Genomic DNA, 16,310 nt, shown 5'->3' with positions numbered 1-16,310 from the left:
TGTTCTTAATTTTTTTTGAGGAACCCCTGTACTATTTTCGTAGAGACTGTACCAGTTTACAGTCCCCCCAGCAGTGAATGGGGGTTCCTTTTTCTCCACCACGTCTCCAACACTTGTTATTACTTGTCTTGATGATAATAGCCATTCTAACAGCTGTGAAGTAGTATCACATTGCAGTGTTGATATGCATTTTCTTAATAGTTTATGAAGTTGAGAATCTTTTCGCACATCTGTTGGCCATTTGCATGTTTTATAGGGAGAAGTGTCTGTTTAGGTGTTCTGCCCACTTTTTAATTGGATTGTTTGCTTGTTTGGTGTTGAGTTGTATGTGGTTTTTATGTATTTTTGATACGCCTTGTCAGAGCTGTTGTTTGCAAATACCTCCTGATATTAAGTTAGTTGCCTTTTTGTTTTGTTGGTAGTTTCTCTTGCTTTTACCGTATGACCCAGCAACCCTTATCTGGGTATCTTTCCAAGAATTTGGAAAACACTTATTCACAAAAATATATGCACCTTTATAGTCATTGTAGCCTTATTCATGGTGTCCAAGACATGGAAACTCCCAACATGTGTCTCAATAGATGATTGAATAAAAAAGGTGTGATACATATATACAAGGGACTACTACTCAGCCATAGGAAAAGGTGAAAGGCTGTCAGTTGTGACAACGTAGCTGAATCTTGAGTATACGATGCTAAGTGAAACAAGAAAGAAAGAAAACGTCAGTCCCTGGATCATGTGGTTCAGAGGATTGAGTGCCAGCTTGTGAACCAAAGGGTCACAGGTTCAATTCCCAGTCAGGGCACGTGCCTGAGTTGCCAGCCAGGTCCCCAGATGGGGACATGTGAGAGGCAACCAGATATTGATGTTTGTCTCCCTCTCTTCCTCCCTTCCCCACTCTCTAAAAATGAATAAATAAAATCCTTAAAAAAAAGAAAGAGAACAATTTCATGTCACTCATATGTGGGATATAAAAGTGAAAGCAACAAATGAACAAGCAAACAAAAACAAAGAAACAGCAATTTATAGACACATACCACCGGGTGGTGGTTACCAGACAGAGGCAGGTGGAGAGGCAGTAGAGGGTAAAGGGAATTGAATATATGGTGACCGAAGACTTTAACTTTGGGTGATAAACACATGATGGTGTCTCCTAGAATTGTACACTTGAAACCAATAATTTTATTAACTAATATCACCCCCAAAAAGTAAAAAAGTAAGACATTTACACACACACACACACACACACACTGAACAAAAAACATATCGTCAAATGTCAAATTTCCCCTATCACAAACCCACTGTTTCTTACACGATTTCCCATTACAGAAGCCAGAAAAGTCAAAAAACCCCTTGCCTAATCTTTGCACAAAGCAGTGATAGTGGGACTCTCTTCTGGGCAATACAGAGCAAATAACAACTGATATTAAGAAATATTAAATTCTCCTAAAAACAAGAGGAAAGTGAAGCAAAGGTCCACCTTACTTGGCTTCTGTATCCTGACTTTGAAGCCCCCATTAGTGCAGACACAGTGATAGAAACCTGCTTTGCACTCAGGGACAGTTAGCTCAGTGACATGACCACCTGGCTTGAGTTTGAACTGATGTCAGTAACCATATACCTTTGCACCTGGTATTATGTGAAATGGATAGAAAGACACAAGATTTTGTCTCTTCATTTGTTTTTAATGTGGTAATATTTTCTGTCATTTGCAGCCTAAATATTTTAAAAAATCAATTGCTACTATCCTAATATGCACAATAATTTTCCACCATGGGAAGGGGTAACATATTAGGAAGGTAAAACTACTCAATTCCAAATGTAGTTAATAATGAAATACATTCATTGTGACTCATCCCTACAGGAAAAAGACAAATGTTGGGAAATGCATATCAGATCTCAACAAGAAAGTTGAGAACTTTTCTTGTTATACTATTTATGACATACTAAAAATTGTAACCATTTTTCTAAATTGTACATTCTGAATTCACTGAGCTAATATATCACCATAGAATTTTTATGGAATCCATTAATATCACTCAAAGTTAAACATGATTTAAATCATTACAATTTTTTTACCCACTTTAAAATTATCTTATTTTGATGGTTTGGTTAATATATTTTCCTTCTGTTTTCTTCACTGGCAATACATTATTAACATTGAAGCCTGTTATAAATATATATCATTTAAATTAGAAGCACATCTACATGAAAAATGGAAAGAAAGGAAGAAAGAAAAGAAGAAAGAACAGATCTAAGGAAGAAACAAAGAAAAACAGAAAGAGACATACACTTTGAAATGCAAAGGAACTGACAAATTTCAGCATTGTTGCTTTTAAATCTAACACTAAATTCTTACATTTTTCTCCACTAAGAGTAAAAGCTTGTTAGCGTCTCATTGACAAATTGTGGCACGAGTGATGCTACATGCTTTCCAAGGCTGTCATGGAAGCCCACACAGCCCTGGCCGGTTCCCTGGAATGCTCCTCGTTGGAATGTCCTTCTCAGACTGGTCCTTGTCAGAATGCAGGAGCTGCGCCAAACCACACATGTAGGCCACATGTAGGTGCCACAGTGGGATGTGGGTTCAGACACAGATGAACTGAGCCCAGAAACCTGACATTGGAGTGGGAGAAGCCAAGATCTAAATGGATTCACCAGCACCAACTTCCCCTGCCTTACATGTGTGGACCTTTCCAAGTTGGAGTCCCGAACATCTTGGAACCCAGAAGCATTTCCTGTAATGTCGTTTTTGAATCCCTGCCTGAATCTGTATGCACATTAAAATGACTCTTGTTGTATGCCATTAACTTGTGGGGTGGTTGACATGCAGTGATATATACCTAAAACACACACACACATACACACACATATAAATATTTAATAGAGACATCTTTACAAAGATGAAGTTTTACATGGTGGTCCTTTAAATTTGGAAACAAATCATTTTAATTAAAAAGCAATGACCCCCCAAAAATCACCTAATGCTCAGTGTGTCAGTTCTTTTAGTGCCGTTTATAAGGTATTTCAGATTTTTTCAAATAAGCATACTGTTTTACTTATGTTTGCATTATCTAGAATGTTCATGTGCACAAAAAAGTCCTAAGAAAGTTAAGTCATTTAAAGGTATTTGTTTGTAAAACACTGGACAAGTTTATCAATAGGCACTTAATGCCAATCAAGTAATTAAGTGAATGAATTCTTACTATTAATAAAGAGTAATAAATATCTTTAAAATAATAACAAACAAAAATCACATATGTAATTTTATACCCTAATGCTAACTATTCAATATGAGATGTCTAAGCAGAATTCTGAAGAAAAACATACACACACATACACCCTTCCCCCTAAGGTGGAAAGGCGACCTGTATTGAATGGCTCTAATGTAATAATTCGCTCTCTGTGTTACACTAAGTCGTCTTGTTAAAGTAGATCAGAAATGGTCTGGTTTAAATAGTGAGGTGTGTGGGTCACTGGCCACACTTTCAAATAAAATTCGCAGATTAGGGGTTAGGATAAAATATATATGGAACCTTTAAGAAGAATTGTGATGAAGATTTCTGCGTGTGTGTGATCTGCAGATATGCTATCTTTACCCACAAACTGTGGATTCCATTTGAAAATGTGGCCAATGACCCAGATATCTCATTACTTAACTAAGGCAGCTTTTGTTGTCTCTCAACAGGCAAGCTTAGTGTAACACAAAGACTAAATCAATTACAGGCTCACTCGGATAGGTCACTTCTCCATCTTAGTGGTAGTGAAATGATTACTTACTCACTCAGTGATGAGCAGCAGCTGATGAAGATCAAACGTCGGGGAGAGTTTTCAGACTCATTCCAGCTGACAAAATGAAAATCTATATGGGGACCCCTGGGACATGAAGAGAAAACAAAATTGCTTTGAGCCACTGTGGTGGTTGATAAATGACACACTGAGAAAAAAAACAGTAGTCTCTTTACTCACCTGCCCAAGTGTAGCTAAATTCAAAGGAAATATGTGCCTCTCTGGTATGCAACTGATTGCTTAATTTATCGCTCTGACCAATATAAATACTCTTTTTAAAATAATTTATTGCACACACTCAGATAAAATAATATAACTTGATAATATTTTACATTAATAACTTCTTCAGAAAAGTTATATGTATAAGAAGAACATAACCCTGTGAAGAAAATATATGTTAATATAATTAGTTTTCATTTTTTTAAATTTAATCTTTATTGTACTTTTTACATTATCTTTTAGTTCCCTTATACTCCCTACCCCGAACAATCATCACACTATAATTATTTTTTAAAAGGCAAATTTCATGTAAAAATGTTGATATTGCAGAAAAAGAGTAATGGTTTATCTTTTCAGACTTATCAGAGGTATAAGATTCAAAGAAGAAATAATCAGGAAAATATCCAAGGTTATACTCAAGCTATGATTATTATATTTTTAGTATATGTATTAATCATTCAATGCAATTGGTCAAATAAGTTGAAATCAGTCAGAAATGCTCAAATACAAATAATTATTACCCAAATTTAGTGCCTTTAGGAGGTAATTTAATGATGATAGTCATTCAGTCTCTGATTGTTATTTTCAATATAAATTTTGTCAGAGAAATGATATTAATATAAAACAGCAGTTAAGGTTATTTATTTACTTGCACATGAACTTAAAAACATAGAAATGACAAAGAACATCATTTTAATTTTTTCTATTAACCACTCCCATTATCTAATTAAAAGCATAATTCAAATAATTTACAATTAAGTAAAATTGACATTGTTACTGTCATTTAAATCAAGGAACATGTATAAAGCACCCAGGAATAAAGACAATGCGGGGAGTGGATTGAAAGTGGGAGGCAGGGGAGAGCAATGGGGAAAAATGGGGACAACTGTAATTGAACAACAATAAAGAATTTAAAATGTTTAACTTATAATATATTAAATATTTTTCAAAAATATTTATTGTCTCTCAGTTTTTATTGTTTTAGTGTTAGGAAGTATAACTCATAAATAGTGATAACATACATTAAGAGAAAGAATATCACTCTAACACAATTTTATTTCAAAATTAGCAGAAATGCTTTAAGAAAATAAAATTGATATTTAATGCCAAAATCCTCTCCTCCAAACATTTTTGATAAAATAGGGGAATTTTTATGTATACAAAACCAATGAAAATTATGTGAAGTTCATTCGTACATTTTTATTGTTTTCTTTAGCAATATCCCAAATATTCTGAAATAGTTTGACTTATGGATTGACTTATATTTATATATTTTAAACAATGCTAATGTATACACTTACTAACTTATCTAATTATCTTCATTCAATTGATTGTATTTTATCTCAAGTTTTCTGATTATAAAAATAAGCTTCAGAGACAATAAGCAACTTATCTATCTGTCTGCAGTCCTGTTTTATATAATGAATTGAATAATTACTTGAATGGTTACCTTTGACTTTTAGGTTATTGGTTGTTTTATTTGTTGTAAGTTAACATTAACTTCTAATTAATATCCTTGGTTTTGGTCACTAAATTATACTGAAATCTTAGTTGAGTGTAAAGTACTTCGGTATATACTCTTAAACTCTATATGGCTTCCAGTGACTTAAACTGCAGTGGATGTCATAAATAATCCTTAATCCTGGTAATTATTTATATTCTTTTATAGGCTCATCTTGCTTTTGGGTTGCCACATTTCTTATTAATGCTAAGATAAGATGACTTACATATTTTTTAGGATGTCTTATAATTTTTTTAAAGATTTTATTTATTTATCTTTAGAGGGAAAGGGAAGGAGAGGGAGAGAAGTATCAATGTATGGTTTGCTCTCATGCACCCCCTGCTGGGAACCAGTCTGCAATCCAGGCATGTGCCCTGACTAGGAACTGAACCTCAATCCTCTGGTTCACAGGCTGCGCTCAATCCACTGAGCTACACCAGCCAGGGCAGGATGTCTTTACTTATGCTTACTTCCTCCCAAATTTAAAAGCGAGTACAATGTATAGGGTACAACATGAGGATGCAAGTAGGAAACTATGGCTATTTTTTCATAAAGCTACATATATCCAATTCTACTTTACTTTTTAAAGTATATTTTATTGACTATGCTATTAGAGTTGTCCCATTTTTTCCCTCCCCTTTATTCCCCTCTGCCCTGCAACCCTCTCTCACCAGTATTCTGCCACCTTAGTTCATATCCATGGGCTGTACATATAAGTTATTTGGCTTCTCCATTTCCTATACTATTCATAACTTCCCCTTGTCCGTTTTGCACCTACTATTTATGCTTCTTATTCCCTGTATTGTTTCCTCCATCCCCTCCTCCCCTTCTCTGCTGATAATCCTCCATGTGATCTCCATTTCTGTGATTCTGTTCCTGTTCTACTTGTTTGCTTAGTTTGTTTTTGTGCTTGTTATTTTTTTAGGTTTGGTTATTGATAGTCACATCCTAATTATATTAACCAAGATTAAAGATCAGGAGAAAATCTAAAAGCAGCAAGAGATGAGGAGATAGTTGCCTACAAAGAAGTTCCCATAAGACTATCAGCTGATTTCCAAAAGAAATCTTATAGGCAAGAAGGGGCTGGAAAGATGTATTCAAAATCATGATAGGCAAGGACCTACGTCCAAGATGACTCTATCCAGCAAAGCTTTCATTTAGAATGTAAGGGCAGATAAAGTACTTCCCAGATAAGGTCAAGTTATAAAGGAATTCATCATCACAAGACATTATATGAAATGTTAAAGGGATTTATCTAAGAAAAAGAAGATGATCAAAACTATGAACAGTGAGGGAATTATGGCTACTTCTTGGATTTTAGTAGTTTTGGCATCCTCCATGAAGTGAGATGTCTGACAGATCATAAGAATAGTTATACACTTTCTAAATATTTTACACACAGGTGTTTTGCAACCAATTAAACAATTATTCTATCAGGCAAATCATTTTTCTTGTACTCAGATTGTTACATCATTGAATTCTGATGATTTGAAATACCACAAATACAAAACTGAATCTATACAAGGGATTCCAGGTAGAGTGGTCAAAGTGAAATTTATGTTTGTGAGGTTTTAAACTTTTTATAGACACTAACTGAGGTTGTAGGTGAAGTTAGATAATTTAATGAATAAAAATACACAAAACACAGAGTGATGACCTGGGAAAACCTAAGAACCTTTGAATCTCAGCATTTTATGAAAAGAAGGTTTACATTCAAAGAAAGACACCACCTCAAAATAGAAAGACTTATAGGAGCATCTTATCAAAAAAAAAAACAACTGAAAATGGTATTTTGGGAATTATAATACACTGAATAGCCCCAAAAGTGATGAACACTATTTATTCATGTTTCACTAAAATATTTAGAAATTGACTAAATATTAATCAACTTGCTTCTTAGGGAGCAAATGTCTGAGTGAAATGTGAACAAGCCCAAGTTATGTCTCAGTATGTTAACAAGGCAAGATGTTAGGAAGTATAATTTATAAGAATTCAGATTAAAGAATAATCCCTGATGGATAATAATATTTAGGTTTTACTCTGCCATCATATAGTTTTAAAAATATGTGAATCTAGGAGAAATAAAATGTGAGTTTGATGAGATCTCCTGGAAAACATAAAGTACCTTTCAAGTACATATCAATAAGAGCTATGTTTCTGCAATCAAGTTAGTCATGTATCAATAAAACAGAATAAGATCAAGAAATTTAAACATATTAATCATAATCTTGCCTTAAGAATTATTGAATGTTTCATAATTCACTTATTTATTCAGATAGAAGCAGCATATTACAGTTTACTATGACCTCAAAAATGTCAGTGTCTCCCATAGCAATGCAGTGTGTTCTAGTTACATATATGTGATTCTTGGACATAATAACCAAAAAAGTTGATTTTTAAACACATCAACAAAGTGACAAAACTTTAGTCATATTAAAAATAAAAAGACTGAACTAAAATCAGAAATAAAAGGAGACATTAAAACCAATGCAACTGTAATAGAATAAGAAAATACTATAAACAATTGAATGCCAAAGTTGCACAATCTAAAAAAATGGATAAATTTTTACAAACACACAACATATAATGTTTGAATCCAGAAGAAATGGGAAAGTCTAAACAGAAAAATAACTATCAGGAAGGTTAAACTTTCCAACAAAGAAAAACCCAGGACCTACCTGATGGTTTCACTGAAGAGTTCTACCAAACATTTAGAGATATATTAACATGATCCTCTTCAAACTATTTCAAAATAGTAAAGACAAAACTTCTGAGCTCATTCTATGAGGCCAACATTATCCTGATAACAAATTCAAATAAAGATATGATAAGGAAAGGAAACCAGGACAATATCACTGATGCATATTGATTAAAATGGTAAATGTCATATGTGTTTTCTAACACAATAAAAGAAATTAATGTAAGTAAGTAATTAGAAATTAATGTAAGTAAGTAAGTAAGTAATGTAAGTGAGAGAACATTTAAAATTACGTGATCCTCTTTTATAACAAAAAAGTAGATGAGTTGTAGGGTTTTATACATGAAAACAGGGTATGTATCTCCCTTTCCTGTTTAACTTCCCCTAGAACATTTTATTTCATTGCAATTAACACCATATTTCTAAGTAACTTTGAGGCATAATGTAGGGAAATACTCCCAATGCTACTTTTTAAAGATAATTGTTCATGTTATCTTCAGGATTTTCTGAAGTGTGGGTAGAAAAGGAATTAATTAAACTGTCATGAAAAATGTTTTACACACAAGCAGAGTTTTCTGCCTGTTTTAGTCAACTTCTAAGACGTCCCTCAGTGATTCTTACTTTCCTACATTTATACCCTTCTGTATTTCCTTCCCAGATTCAAATGGTGTCATGTTTAGTCTATAGGGTCAATAGAATTCAGCAGGAATAATGGGTGGCCCTCCCTATATTAGCTTATACAACAAACTGCAGCTTGATTGGGTGAAAAGATGGGAGAGTGCTAAATGTTTTCCTCACTGCCTGCAGACCAAGAGGAGCCGTCTTTAAGTAGTTATACTTAAGGTATGATAACCAAGGAGCCTTGGTCATTACTGGACCTGGTTTGAATGATAAGAGCCTAGATTTGCACCTCATGTGGAACTCAATGAGACATGAGTCTTCTGGGCATGTTGAAAATAGGTGAGTGCATTCTTCATGTGGTGAGAACATGACACATCCAGGCCAGTTGGAGAATACTAGTAGCCAGCTATTAAGATTTTCTCCGATCATCCCTGACTTCTGGTATTCAGAACCCTCTGATGATCTCTGTGTCACTTTGGAGATAGGTCTCGGGAGACAACTAAGCCCAGACCATCAAATAAGTCACTCTGTGATTCCTAACCTTGAATGATCATGTGTCATAATAAATGGTTGCTATTTAAGATGCTATATTTTAGAGTAATTTACTATAAGGCAAGAGACAAATGGACAATTCCCCAGCCTAATTTCCTTCTGTTTCCCAACTGAATTTTGGCTTAACTCTGATGCCCGCTTATTTCTGTAGTCACAGTTATATAAAAGAGTTGAAGGATAACAAAGCAATTGTAGAAATATAAAATCCCCCATAATATGAAGTACACCAATATGAAACTCTTCTCTTCATAAATATTTCATTTCTAGAAGAAGAAATAAAATCTTGGGAAGAAATTAGAAACCTTTCTTTTTTTCCTAAAGAAAAACAAAACGAAGCAAATAATGAAACTCCCTGATTTCAAATATATTAGAATTTCAAAAGGAAGAAAAATCTCCATTTCTAATTCTGCCGTGGAACTGATGACTTTCATTCAAACTTCAACAGTCTTACCTATTCCAACTGAAATCTCTTTTGTGTCCTACTTTACCCCCAATTTTTCTACTATTGGTAGGATAAACAAGACTATCACAGGCAAGCCTTGCAGGCACAACATTTAGAAAGAACAAACAAGTCCCACAACCACCACAGCAGCTTAAAACCAAGACATTGAAGCCCTTAATCAGTGTTATTTCACAAGATAAAACAGTGCACCTAAAATGTTATACATTCTATAACTGAGATCCACATTTGCTCTACTTTCACCAGAACATGTAAACAGTATTATTCAAGAAAAGAAAATAGACTAATAACAAAAAGAACTACAAGAGCATGAGAGCATGAGCTTTGTTTCAGTTATGTGAGGAGGCAGTCCCTATGTTCTATTATTTTTTTTTGACCAGTGCTTTTAAAGTTCCAGGCAAAAGTCATTTAGAATGACTTTTTAGTAAGAGAACTTTTTAACTAACTGGGGTAAATCTAGATGTTGTTACCTGCCAAAAACTTCAGTGAATTAATGTTGTAGGGGGTGATTTATTACCCAATGAGGTGGTTATAATTCACAAATGACTTTTCTGTGTATTATAGTGTGGGATTCAAGTCTCTTTCCTTACATCTTATAGCTCCATCAATCCATGGGACCTCACAGTCACAAGCCAAAAGGAAAGATAGTGGACAAGTTATTTTTTTACCTGTCTTGGTACCAAGGGTTACACTTCTTTGTAGTTTGATAACCCCTTCTAGCTGCCATCAAAGGCTGAGGGAAATGGTCTTTACTCTTCAGCTGGGCAAGTTTTCTTGATGACAATACCTAACTATGGAAAGAGAAACAATAATGTTAGTGAATATCTGCTTATCTCAGTTTCTCTATGCTTCTCATATAATAGTAAGTGGTTGTGTTTACTGAACATATTTTGTAGCAGATGTTATTTATCATACATGTTAACTAAATTAATCTTCATGACAACCTTATTGAGTTTAGTATTATTTTTCTGTTATTATGTATATGAATGCACTAACACATTGAGAAATAATTTATGCAAGGCAACCTTCTAATTGATGAAAAATCTGCAAGTCAAAATCCTGCAGCCTTGTTCTAAAAGAAAAACCTCTCTTGATGCCTAGTACATATAATTAAAACATCATGTTTAGTTCTCTTTGTACTATTGTGTTCTAGATACCTGAGGCTGAATTAAGGACAACCTCTCCTCTCACATTGGCAAAACTGCATACATATGTATTTGTAATGACAAATTCTCGAAACAAAGTCTGTGTGGTATGCATTACCCACAATATCATTCTTCCACCTGGTTACCATGACTAATTTGTTCTGCATTTCTAGCTGCTTATTATTACATATGTTCTTTGCTTATTTTCTCAGCTCATGTGATCAGAAGTTTGAAATCATGATTATATTTATATTAAATCTTATGACACTTTTTCTCAGTCCCTATTGCAACAAGTTAAGACATTTTATGTAGTTCAGGGGATTTATTATTAAGAAAGTAATGTTGATTTTATTCAAATTCAATGAGTAGAACAAATAGTAAGAGATGTTAAGGATTGCAAAACTGGTTGAAATCTTATCTGCATGTGAATTAAAGATAATCCTTTAAGGTCAAATTTGAAAATCCCAGTAGAGCCAAATTTTGGTATGTATTAACATTTTACCTACTTCACTTCCTTCACAAATTATAATTTACTCATATAAACCACAGAGATATTTGTCTGTTGGCTTTTATCTCATAAAAACCCAGTTTTCTAAAGCTGATCTTTAAATATATATTAAAATTAATTAAAACCTGAAAAAAACCTCTCATCAAAGACATGCATTTTTTAAAAATATTAAGTAGTCTGAAAGATATTCCCAACATCCTTTGAATTACATAATAAATAAATCACAATAACCTTTTTTCTCTTTTATTTTATTTAAATAGCCCTTCAAATGTAATTTTGTATCATTGTTCTAGTAATTTCCTGGCTAAACTATTCAAATCTGGGAAAAGAACGCAAATGACTAAAGGCCATGTCTTAAACATACAAGTAAAATAGCCTGTCAGCTGCCTAAATTATTTTCAGGTACTTTGGCATATCTCTATGTAAAGAATGGTTATGGTTCCAAGGGTTTTCTGCAGATAGAATCATTTATCAAACTGTAACAAAACTTTTTCAATTTTATTATCAGAAAAGTTATGAAGCTGAACTACAGAAGTCACTTGCACTAATCTGTTGGTTAAAAACATACCTAGGAAGAGCAAATGCATTCATATCTCTATACAAGTATAAGCATATGGGCATGTTCAAGAATGCATTTTAAGCCCCATTAATGCCAATAAAGACAGCACCACAATCATTTTTCATGAGTGGTGGTTTCATTGATTTAGTCCTTCTGAACAACCCTCTCCAGGTCTAACTGTTCAAGTGTCCCAGAAATAGCTCGGTATGTTCATTCATCATTTGAATGATAGGTGGTAAAATTTTCACTCTTTTGTCTCTTACAGAACCAGAGTATTTTCATGCACTGTGCTTTTTAAGCTCATTGGTAACAGTGATGTTGTATGGTTCGCTCTAGTTCTTTCCATGGGCTGCTGCTTACATCATAGAAAGCCATAAAAATCAGGAGGTAGAATATGAAAAAGGGTGGTACCACTGGGGGTGTAGGTGATTGAGGCAACAGCCAGTCACTTTGCTTTATGGTTAATAATCCAATGGATACACACAAAGGGAAGACAAATCAACTTTTGGAAACAAATAGAATAGCTGGCTCCAGATTTCTTTCTCTCTCTCTCTCTCTCTCTTTCTCATCTCCCTCTCCCCTAACTTTCTCCCTCTCCCTCTCTCCTAACCCTCTGTATCTCTTTTTGAGTACAGTGTAGCTAACATATTTTCCGTGGCACAGAAATCATTGCAGGTGGGACATTATTTTCAGCACTTCACACTAGATCGCTGCAATATGCTCTATTTGGATTTCCCTTGGAAGACCTCCCAGAAGCCTCCGATAATGCAGAGTGCAGCTGCTGGAGATCGTTAGCATAAATAGATTTGGCTTAGCTGGAAGCCTAAGGCTTGAAACTAAAATCTATGTCTCAGCTCAACTGTTAGTTCAAAAGCTCTGAAATTAAAAATAAATAACATAATAAACTATTCAAACGTTTATATTGTACATTTTACAGATAAAAGATTTTGTCCCTAAAGTGAAAAATAGAATTCTTAGGGAAGGTGGAAATGGTAATGTTTTCAGTTAGAGCATTCTTTAAAATTGTGAGCTTTCCTTTCATGTTTGAATGTGTATGAATATGTGTGTGTGTCTTAGATTTAAGTAAACTATGAATAGAAATTGGAAAATAACAGTAAATCAAGATAATTTTTAGGGAAAATTATTTAGTAATATTTTAATTACTCTAAAATCAATAATGCTCATTTTTTAAAAAGTGTATTCCCAAAGAACACTCTTCTTTTAAATTTAAAGTTTTTTTAAAGCAGATTATGTGAAATCACATGGTTTTATAGTGAAAATAGCATACTTATTTTTTATTTATTCATTCTTACAGAGACAGAGAGGTGGGGGGAGAGAGAGAGTGCACTGTCTTCTTCCACTTATTTGTGCATTACTTGGTTGATTTCTGTATGTGTCCTGACCTGGAATTGAACCTGAGCCCACAGCCTTGGCATGTCAAGACAATGCTCTAACCAAATGAGTTATTGGTCAGGGCAAAATACATAGCAAAATACATAATATTAAAGAAATTAAGTTTGGATATAAAATTCTGAAGATCTGTAGTGCTATTGAGTTTTGGAGTTGCATTAAATTAATTCAAAAATATTTAAATACTATTTAGTCCTAAGTGTGTGTTAGCCCTAATGACAAGAATTCAAAAGCACAGATGAAAGAGAGTACACCAATTTATCCTATTTTTCAAATGACTGAGATTAAAATTTTTTCCCTAAATCTCCATTTGAAACATAATTACGTGAAGTAAAGAGCACTAACGCCCTTAGACTATCTGCAACATCTGTACACAAGGTCCTCTTGAGTATAACTTAAGACTTGTTTAAGTTGTAATTCAGTCTATCTGTTCCATTCCATTGTGACTATTATTTAAGCAAGCATTATTGTTTTTAATAATATACAATGGATCCCACCTATAATTAAAAACAAGACAAAAAGTGGGTAAAGACACAAAATTGAGACTCTATATTTATAAATCTAAGTACTAGTAGAAAAAAAGTCTCTGGAAATCTAAATTGAATTTATTTTATCTTATTGAAACAAATATAATATTCCAGTTAAACCTATGTGGGTTATAAGTTGAGGGACAGGCTAGCAATGAGAAGGATCAGTTATTAACCAAAATACTCATGATGTTTGCATTATGATAAAACCCTCCAAATAGGGCCTGAGTCAATACCACCACCACTAAAAGGTAATATAAAACAAAGTTAAAGTGTTTTGTACATTCATTTTTAAGAAAATTCATAAACTATATAGGTCGTTTTTATTAAAACACTTTGGAATATTTTAATGATTATTTTCCTTTTCTTTCTTTTCTTTTCCTTTCCTCAAGAACAGACCTTCACATGGTCTTTATTTCAGAGAGTCCCACCATAATTGAATATACAACCGAGACTATTAGTTAATCACTATTTTATTTTTGGCACTTCAGGAATTTATAAAAAAATTATATTGAGTTAAAAATTTAAATATTTTTACTTCTAATTCCTTTACCATTTAAATCAAATCCCAATGAATTTAACCTACTGTCAAAAAATAAATTTATGTTTTAAATTAAAAAAATAAACATCTTAATTTTGATTATAACCAACATAAATGTCTCAATTTCATTTTTCTTTTAAATTGTACTAACATGTTTTATTCTTTAAAAAACGTTCAGATTAATATAATCCCACTATATCTCATTTAATTATGCACTAAATTATTCATATTTAACATTGTATAGATAACTCTTTATAAAATTGTGCTTTTCAAATATTTGTGTTTTTCCTTTTTCAACGTTATTTTTATTGTTGACACTATTACAGATGCCTTTATTTTTCCCCCAGTTTTCCTGCTTCCACCCAGCCCTGCCCCCCCTTTTCTCTGGCCGTCACCACAAGGTTTTCTTGTGTCTGTGGGTTATGCCTGTATGTTCTTGGACTATATCCCTTCACCTTCTTGAATCCAATCTCTACTCCCTCTCTGCTAACAGCTGTCCATCTGTTCCAGGTCTTCATGCCTCTGTTTTTGTTTTTCCTGTCACATTATTTTTATTATATTCATATGGTATTTGTCTTTCACTGACTGACTCATTTCACTTAGCATAATAATACCCAGGTCCATCCATGCTGTCACAAAAGGTGTGAGTTTCTTCCTTTTTACTGCCTCACAGTGTGCTGTTGTATGAGTGCACCATGGCTTTTTCAGCCACTAATCTATGATGGGCACTTGGGCTGCTTCTAAAAAGGGAGCCCTAGTGCACTATTGGTGGGAACGCAGACTGGTGCAGCCACTGCGAAAAACAGTATGGCGTTTTCTAAAACATGAAATTGCCTTTCAACCCAGCAATCTCACTTGTGGGAATATGAAAATATCCTAAGAATCCCAAAACATCAATTCGAAAGAATATATCACCCCTATGTTCATAGTAACATTGTTTCTTTTCTTAAAATAATATGTAGTCTTACTTTGAGCCTAAGAAATATCTAAATTATAAGAATTTAAAAAATAAAAAATTATAATGATGAAGTAAATTTATCCTGCAAAAGTAATTGAAAGCTGTGAATAACCTTTTAAAATTACTCCAGAAGACCTTCTCCTGTGCATTGCTTTGAGGTTAATGATGGAGGTAAAACAAAACAACTGATATATTTTTGAACAACAATATATTTCTCTATAAATTTCTCAAATAATGAGAGTCATTTATCCATAACTATTAAAATAATAAAAAATAAGAAAATGGTAATTTGCATGAAGTTTGAAATGATTGGTTCCATAGAGGATCATATTATCTAGGATATTTTTAATTAGTTAATAACTGAATAGAAATTCAGTTTCTTATTGTATAAAACACTTGTAGCTTAGTTTTACATGTAGAAATGTTTCACCTCTCTTTAACAAAGTCAATTTTAATATATACAAAAAAATTTAAACACAAATCCATGCAAACTAGGTTTAGCATAAAAAAGATTTTCTGGAAAAGCAGGGCTCTTAATGAAAATCAAAATTATGACTCCCAATATTGTGTGTGGAAAGTCTCGGTCATGTATGTTTACCAATGTAAACAAAAAATAAAATAAAATATGGGGTGAAAAGCCCTGAAAAGGTGAAGGCTGGGATGAGTGAAAATAATTGGCATATCTACTACATTAGAATTTATTCTGATTTATTTATCCAAATTGAAATATACAGGGTATGGCAAAGTACGTTTACAGTTGTTCGTATGGAAAATAATGTAATTATAAATAATAATACAGGAATAAAATCTTTTGTGTACTAC

Source organism: Artibeus jamaicensis, unplaced genomic scaffold (genome assembly GCF_021234435.1).
Source record: "Artibeus jamaicensis isolate MK-2021 breed Jamaican fruit bat unplaced genomic scaffold, CSHL_Jam_final scaffold_369, whole genome shotgun sequence".
NCBI classification, from domain to species: Eukaryota; Metazoa; Chordata; class Mammalia; order Chiroptera; family Phyllostomidae; genus Artibeus; species Artibeus jamaicensis.
This window is presented reverse-complemented; position numbering follows the sequence as displayed.